Source organism: Diospyros lotus, chromosome 7 (assembly GCF_014633365.1).
Source record: "Diospyros lotus cultivar Yz01 chromosome 7, ASM1463336v1, whole genome shotgun sequence".
NCBI lineage: Eukaryota > Viridiplantae > Streptophyta > Magnoliopsida > Ericales > Ebenaceae > Diospyros > Diospyros lotus.
Genome location: NC_068344.1, coordinates 28,017,284 through 28,027,007, shown reverse-complemented (window position 1 = coordinate 28,027,007; position 9,724 = coordinate 28,017,284).

Below are 9,724 nucleotides of genomic sequence, written 5' to 3'. Positions count from 1 at the left end.
TAGGCCAAGGCTAGGTACAGAGGGAGGACCAAGATTGGCCTTAAGGGGAGGGCCAAGATTGGGCCCGGATGATCTAGCTTATCTTTCAATACTCTAGATAAACATATTTTAAACCCTACAAATAAAAAAAAAATGATGCATATATCCTTTAATGTATTTTAAAAATAATTTAATTAATTAATTAATAAAAATCTCAAAAAGTTTTCCAACCTTATCTTCATTATTTTTTATTCTAATTTAAAAAATATCTTAATCTTATTTTAATAAAAAATTATCTTATTCATTTTAACAAACATTATCTTACTTATATGACTCCAACTCCAATCAAAAATTAATTTTTACACCATATTAATATTATATATTCACACATTTCCTTATATTATCATACATTTTCAACCACAATGGCCACCTTGGTTGATAGATAATAGATAATAGATATTAGATATATTTTAAAAAAATAAAGATAATCATCCTCGCCAAGTCTCTTTTACATATATTTTAAATAGCAACTTATTTATAAATACGAAGATTATGAGAACAAATAATCTGAATAGTGATTTTTTGCAATTAAAAATCTCTTCAGTTCTATATACTATTAATATACTTTTACTATACGCCAAATTAACTTCTTCCACCTATAAATTTATTTATATTTAAATTTGAACTTTTCATTCTTTAATTACAATAATATCAAATGTTATTTATTTATTTTTTTAATATTTATTTATGGTTAAATTTATGAATGATGGAGATAAAAATGCAAGGTTTTAATTAAGCCAATAAATTGGTGCTATTATATTAATTATTCACTCAGGCTTGACTCTTACTCTTAAGTTTTGAGTGCGTCGTAGAGTTGACAAATGGGTCGGGCAGGCCCATGACCCACTTCCCAACCTAGCCCACCCCAACCTAGTACTATAGCAAACGAGCCAGCTCAGCCTAACCCCAAGAATGCAGGGCCGTGTCAGGCTAGTGCTTTGTGGCTCGCAGCTCGAGCCACCAAAATGGGGGTGGTCCACGGCTCGGCCCCGCCCACCTTGGCCTATTTATTAAGAGTCGTAGGGCCATGTCGGGCCCTCATTTCCCATTGCCCAGCCTGGTCTGCCTTTCTTGTGAACCAAATTCGGTTTGACCCACGAAATGGGTAGGCCAAGCGAGAGAAGGGTCGACCCGACCCGGCACACCCATTTTCCAACCCTAGTGTGTCGAGTACAAATTCAAGCCATCATCCAAATGAGTTTCGCACCCAAGTGCCCCAATAACATATAATAAAATTTACCAAGAACAATTGAGAAATGTATAACCTTGATTTATGTCCCTAACTGAAGAAAAATAGGCTCAACACATGAGCAAAAAAGAAAATAAAAGAAGAAGTTGCCGAGAACAATTGAGAGACTCACTCATCTCTTCTTCCATTTCTCTATTTATATGCAATCACTAAAGATAATTAAGTAAAATTATCTTATAATCCACTTAACAAATCATGCATCAAATAGGTTCAACAATCCAGATTATTCCACATAATTTGTCAAACAAAAATTTTTAACCGCTTATCACATGCAATCAACAGTTTTTTTATTTTAAACAGCAATCGACGGTATATTTTAATTTTGAAAAAATCAATCAACCATTTTATATTTTTTGTTGCACGTCATCTTAATTGCATGTAGGTCCTCCATTAACTATTAATGGCATTTAAGTCCCATATTAGATTTTAACGGCACTTAAGAACATAATTTTATAAATAAGCTCAACATTACTTATTTTATCACTTTCACTTTTAAGTGTGACACTTTCTAACTTTATCGATAAATAGTAATTAGGAAACATCAAACTTCTTTAGTATTAATCAACCTCTTCAATATGTATTTCAATTTCACCGCCAAATAGCCATTAGGAAACATCAAATCCTTTTACCATTAATTGAACTCTTTGATTTATTTCAAGAATCTTTCCATGTTCTCAAATGAAAATATAAATGTTAAATGAAGTACATATCAAGATAATATAAATGAAAAAATGAAGTACATTCCGAGTAAATCTATTTCATTAACAATTATCGTGTAATTCAATCATACCCGATCGAGTTAAGAGTTATGGGTTGCTTAAACTCATTAACTCAATTCTATGTAATAGATATTGTTTAGTGTGATGTGAGATAATGTTAGTATATGCCTTACATGTTAAGTGTTAAATTGTACTTGATACACTAAGATCTAATGCCACTAATATATGTCCTACAGTTTAAGTGTAAAGTCATACTTGAAACATTAAGATTTGATATTGTTAATATATGACCTACAAATTAAGTGTTAAGTTATGCATGATATATTAAGGTTAGATATATTATGAGTAATATATCTATTTGTTTCATGTTCGTGATATTCAATTAGCACTTCTTTGTCTTTTATATTTAATTGTATAAGATGTCTAAAGACAAAATCTCTAGGAATACTCTGTGTAAAAAAAAAAAAAATTTGAAGTATGACTCTAATTGTAATATTTTTGATACACATAAAAATATACCTTAAAACGTCCCTGGTCAAAAGTGTCATTGAGATGAAACATCAATAACGCAAAGAGATCGGTGTGTGTGATGCCATCACCTTAGGAAATGTGGCAGTTGATGTAATAGACTGTGGACATTTGATACCTAAGTTAGTACACAGGTGCTTATTAGAAAACAAGTTCACTAGACAATGACCCAACTCGAGGATTCTAAATGAATCTTTGCAAAGAGTATCTTAGGAAACCTCTTGTAGCGATTATGCAAGTTATCTTTTGACTTGAGATCACCATAGTACTTTGAATTGGATTCATATACTTTGACATTATTATGAAAGTATCTCAATATAAAATATGTGAGCGCGACAGTAATTGGATATACCATGAAACATGCTAAGGCTGTAAATGGTCAAGATAAGATTCGTCGACCCAAGTTAAAGGGGATATGTCTCATGGGTTCTTTGATGAAAGATGATTTGAAGTATGTGGCCATAGTTGGATGCTGATACAAAGAAAGTCATCATTTCAGAATACCAAAGAATATTATGATCAAATTAAAAAGGGATTGACACTCTTTCAACATCCTTGTTTGATCGAGACATTTTAAACTGATGAAAGAATTGAATTGCATTGGATGACCGCCACTAAAAGGTAACAATCACAATTTGATCAATATACTAATTAGGGACCATGATGGGTTGTTAAACTCCATTCTTGGTTTATACCTTTTAAGAAAGGCCATTACTAACATAAGTAGAAGCCTAATGGGTTACATGTATAAAGGCAAACATCACTAGGTAATGGCAGGCTCGTTTTAGGGTTTGAGGAAACCCTTGTGAAAAGTTAAGATAAATAGAATCCATAAATTAGGTTCTTCAAATTCCACCTAAAATCCTAGTTAGACTAGATTACCTAATTGGACCTTAGGTTTTGGTAGAAATTAGTATCTAATTAATTAGTATTTTATTTATGGACTCACATAAGGTTATTGGGGTGATTTAAGGAGTTTAATGGGTTGTTTTAAAGTACTTAAAGCTAAAGCCCAAATGGGTTTGTTTTAAAGTGTTTAAAACATAAAGCGCAAAAAGACAATGGAAAGAAATGTATAATATCATGTTTTAAAGTGTTTAAAACATGAGCTTAAAAACCATGCAGCCCAAACTCTTCAATTTGGGCTTTGTGCCTATGGATTATAAATAATTCTAAGTTGTATTTTTCATCGTGGCCACGAGATACATGAAATGCATGGAAAACAAGATGCATGTGTGCCTCTAAGCCCTTGATGTCACATGACTTGCATGTAAGAGAGCTCACACATTGCCTCTTTTGAGGTAGTACTCTTCAAGCCTTAGGAAGCCGCCCCCTTGAAGGTTCATGGTATTGTTTGCTCGCGTGGATATATACCATTAAAAGCCGAATGCTTGGGCGGTTTCGTGATCACCTCCATCAAGTGTCGATTTTGAATCTTTACTTTAAAAGGTAATCCTTTGTCATCTTTTATGTAATCTATTACCTTTGAGAGACCCTAAAGGAATTTATGGGTAAAAAAAAAATTTCGTTGCGCTTATGATCTGTAAATTCCTTCAAATAACATATTGAAAACTCATTTTCAATCATTTATGTATTGACTAAGGACTTCTCCCATATATAGTCCAACATAAAATTGCATGGGACATCTGTTTTATGCTGGAAGTAATGAATCATATATAGTAAACACATGCCTTCATATAGTTGTCAAAGAAATCCACTCATGATTAGCATACGTCTACATACTCTAGCAAATCTCAAACATCAATACACAAGATAACCATATTATTTCAAGTCAGAGAAATCATTTACACATTCACAACTAATAACAATTTTTTAATCCTATAATTAGCCATATGATTTGTTATTCATATCATGTTTGATGCATTCTTCAACTAACAATCACTCATATATTTATTATATGCGTCTCATGCATTATGACATGTGACTCACCATCCTTTACTATTAGTATCTTATACTAATTAAAGATAATAAATTTTTGTGTTATCCATACTCGATTAAGTAAAGTCCTCGTTTAAGGAATCTAAATACTACTTCAAATAATTTAAGAGTTCTTGTACTAAACAATTTCGTACACATATTCTTAACAAATTAGGAGTGAAATTTTTAACCAAACTTTAGGGACTCATTCATAATATTATGAAGAGACATGAATAAATATATTGTGTCATGTTATAAATTATAATAGGCCAAACATATATTTATGTCTTTATACTTTCACGTTTTTTTCGTATGGCCACTTGAACTCTTTGTTGTTTCGATTGCACCCTTGATTCATGCATTTTCGAGTCAATCGTACACATTGCCATCATAGCAACCAATGCAAGGAACATAGGCTTGTAGAAAAGTGACATGAATAAAAACTTGCTTGTTGGGCCTATGAAAGAGCGCCACATCATATGTGGCAAAATGATGTAAAAATTTAAAAGAAAACTTTCTGTCTCCTGCATCTCCTTTCCTTTTCCAGCAACATCTCCTCAACTATCTATCTCTCTTTAGCGTCTCTTTCACTCATCTTCTCTCTAGTTGCATCTGCTCCTGTGTCTCATCTCTATCTCCAACATTTCTTCAACTCTCTCTCTCTCTTTCTAATGCGTCTCCTCATCTCCTCCTTTTTTTGGAGTCTCCTCAACTCCATCTCTCTCTCTCTCTTTCCAGTTGCGTCTTCTTTAGCATCTTTTCCCTTTCTCTTCAGTGACTTCTCCTCAAATTCCTATCTTCTCGGCATAGTCTCTTTATCTCATTTTCTCCGATTGCGTCTCCTCTCCTCTCTCTTTCTCTCCAACGTCTCTTCAGTTCCTTCTCTATTTAGCATCTCATCGACTCCTTCTTTCTCTCCAGCAACTAGAACAACTTCTCGTCATCCTTTGTACTTATCATCGATCACCTCCCATACCTCATCACTGAAATTTTTTTGTCTTGCCACACCGCCCACCCAATCCCGTTGCCAGCCACTATCTCCGCCAATCCCTCACCCCTTGCAAACCCTCTTTGCCCTAACCCATTTTCTTCTCCATCCTCTACATCCCAATTGTTTCTCACCATTGAAGCAAGAAGTTGTGACGAAGATGGCAGTCAATAGGGTTGGCAATGGTTTGGTTTTGTTTCGATTTTTGCTAAAACCATAATTAAACCAAACTTAAACTATTAAAACCATAACCAAACCATTCAGTTTCGGTTCGATTTCGGTTTTAACCATGATTTTTTTAGTTTGATCCATACCAACAAATAAAGACAAACTCTTGCAAATAACATTTATAAAATTTTTTTATATACCACAACAAACAAAGACAAATTCTAATAAAGTTATCTTCTTCTTGCATAAAGTTACAAATTAACTTCAAACTCCTTGGATATAATTATTTAATTGATAAAAATAAAATAATTTAAGATTAGGTTTTATTTTTATTTGTTAATTACTTTATAAATGTTAAATGTTTTATATATTTGTAATGCATAAGTTAAAATACTTTGGAGGATCATATCCATTCCCATTTATACCGACACCTCAAGCACATCATTCGTCCTCCTCTCCTGGACAGAATGTTGAGGCGACTCCATCTGAGCCAACAGAGACAGACCAAGTTGATGGACGAACAAATTTATCCTGTAATCAGAGTTGTAATCAGTGAGTATTTTATATATTGTTTTAAATTGAATATTTGCAATTGTTATCCACATAAATGCATGGTTTTTTTATTAATATGCCTGGTTTTACAGTTTTATTCCTGCTGTTGGCCCATGATAAGTGTCTTTTATACACTTATTTTAGTCTATAAACTTAGCATTTATACATTCAATGAGCATGATTTCTACTTGATTTGGTTCTATATATGGTTATGTAGATGTGGAGCATGTGTTGAATACACTTGGAGCAAAAAGAGTGATTTTGATGCATGATGGGGGTGAAATAAAGCTTGGAGGCAAGGTTGGGTATCAATGCAAAAGAAAGCAAAAGATTATCAAGAGCCAAAAAGTGGAAGATGATAAAGCAAGAGGCTAAAGAAGAAGGCTAGCAGGCCTATAGCGGAATGCATACCGCTGTAGGACCGCTTTAATGTTTAGTTTCTGGAGCTCACGGTCCTACAGCGGAATGCATACCGCTGTAGGACCGCTTTAGGAATTGCTATCTGGAGCTCACGGGTCTGCAGCAACAAGCATACCGCGGTAGGACCGTGGTAGCGTTCTGAACTTCAAATCAAAGCTCAATTTCGGCCCATCCCCGTCCAAATCAATGAAAAATGAGAGTTTTCACTATGCACGACTTTAATAACCTAAAAACCACTATATAAAGACTTATTTTGAAGGGTTTTGAGAGTTTTTTTGGCATGGAAGAGAAGCCGACGGAAGATTGAAGATTTTACTATTGGGTTGTATTTTTCTTTTCTTCTTCAATTCTTTGCTATGGATTCCAACTCTTTCCTTTTTCTTTTGATTGAGAGCATGCATAGCTAAGTGTTTATAACTAGGGTGAATGATGAAACCTCGACTTCTAATGGTTTGATTTAAAGTTATTCGATTTGCTATTTTCTTATCCATTCGGGTTGATTGTTTGCTATGTTTATAATGTTGTTTTGATGCTTGATCACCATTAAAACATATTTGTGATTTGTATTGCTTTCGAGAGATTTAATATGGATTAGACATGGTAGCTAACTACGTAGGGTTCTATAATAGGTAGAGATACTGTTATACCCTATATGAAATCATTTTGTCATGATCTCCGTGATTGAATGCATGTTTATATATTCGAAGGTTGATTAGAGATAGTTAATCTCATATATATACATAGAACTGAATGACCATCGAGAGAGGCTTTTGGTTGTAATTGGATTATCGATTTTCAACCTAAGATAAGGAATAGCAAGACCCGAGTAATGAATAATTGAATCATAGAAGGCCAACGGTGGATTCACAAACCCTAGTGCCCTAACTTTGAGAGTTTTTTGAATCAAAGAAATTGTTTTGTTTGCGTCTTTTATTAGTAAACTAGTTTTCATTACAGTTGAAGTCTTTGTTAATGTGTGTGTTAGGTTAAGGTTAAATCAATTAGAGTAAACGTCAAAAGTTAGTCCTCGTGGGTACGACACTCTATTCATCACTGTATTACTTGTCACGATCCGTCCACTTGCGGGATAAAATTAGCCGGACAGCCCACCAGCTGATCAAACAAAGATTTAGAAGAGACGGTATACTGAACCTTGGCTTCAATGGGATGAAGTGCCAGAAATAACGCGACAGATGTGGTTGGAAGAATTTAGCGTAAGTATAATTGCAATTCTTAATTATATAAAAGTTTAAATTTATAATTTTATATATATTCATTCTTTTTTAACATGTTGTAGAAAAAGTACAAGTGGCAACCGAAGGAGAGTGATCGTATATGGATCACTTGGAATGCGTCAGGTCGAAAAAGTTTCAAAAACAGTTTGAACAAGATTAAAAGTGGTGCTAATACGGGTGCTTGGATGGATCCGGACGTGCAGAGGGCATTGCAAGAAAAGTGGAATGATGAGCAATACAAGAAAAGGGCTGAACAAAATAAAAAAAATCGCGCCTCTATGACTGGTGGGTCAATTCACACGGGCGGATCCATTCCTTTCACTGAGAGTCGAAGAAGGATGGTAATTTTTTACTTAAATGTAATTTTAAGAACTTATATGGTGGTTTTTATTTTATCTTATTTATTTTATACATTTGTCTTGTAGGCAAGGGAATTAAATAGCGAGCCTATTGAATTTGAACTTTTCAGAAAAACCCACACTCAGAAGGATGATCAAGGTCAAGAAGTGTGGGTTGATAATAGATCAAAAGGCGTTGCGGTAATTGAATTTATATAAATTATTAACTAAATTTAATGAAAAAATTATTACTTAAAAGTGTTGATATTTTAATTTATGTAGGAGGTGTTTGAGAGATTAAATGCAGAGACATCTTCAGCATCTGTCGACAGTGATTCGCCCTCTTCACCTGCAGTCGACCAGCACCACATCTTCTATAAGGCTGTATCTAGTAGGAACAAAAAGGGTCGTATTTACTGCCTCGGGTCTCAAGGTAAAGAGTCTTACCCAGGTGGATCTCGTAGCACCTCCAGTAGTTCATGTGGTGGGTTCATGTCACATGATTTTGAACAAATGAATTTGAGGGTCACCCAGATAAATGAGGAGCTGTGCAACCAAAATCAAGAAATGAGGCAGACAATCACCCATATAATTGCGGAGAATGCGGAGTTACGGCAGTGGCAGCAAGAGATGGCGGTGTGGAAGGACCAAATGAATCAAATGATGGCGACAGTATTTAATCAATCTACATTTGCTGCTGGACCATCGACAGGCCCATTGAGTGGAGACCCAATTGATGATAATGAAGATAATGAGGGTGATGATAATTAAGTGTAATCGAATATTTATGTATTTTATGTGAATTTCATTTTCTTTACTTGAATTTCATATTCCTTTCTTACATATTTATATGAATTTAAATTTAAAATATTTTAATTTTATTTTTATCTGTAAATTAATTAATAAATTTTGAGAAAAAATAAATTGTTAATTATAAATAAATTAATTAGAATAAATACAAATATATAAATTATTAATTAAAATACAATAATTTTAAAATATACAAATTAATTAATTTAGTCAATTTTCAATACCGTTCATTCAATAAAAAAATTGTTAATTATTAAAAATTTTATTTGTATATAATTTTTGTTAATTAATTAATAATTTTTATTTTTATTTTCTATTTATTTAATTAATCAGTGTTTAAAATATATAAATTAATAATTTAATTTAATAAAATAAACAACAATTTTAAATTTATTTAATAATTAATTTATATGAATTATAATTTATTTTATAAAATTTTAAAATAAAAAATTTTATATATATAATTTTTTATAAATTAATAAATAATAATTTTTATTTTTTTATTTTCTAAATAATTAGCGACGGGGCTGTTCCCGTCCCTGAATTAATTTTTATTTTTTAATTATTTTTATTTTTTATTTTTTAATTTTTAATTTTTTTAATTATTTTTTTGGAAACCAGCGACGGACAAAGTGGCCGTCGCTAATTTCATTTTTTTATTTTAATTTTAACTGATTTAGCAACAGAATTGTCCGTCGCTGATTTTAGCGACGGACTTTTCCGTCGCTAATTTAGCAACG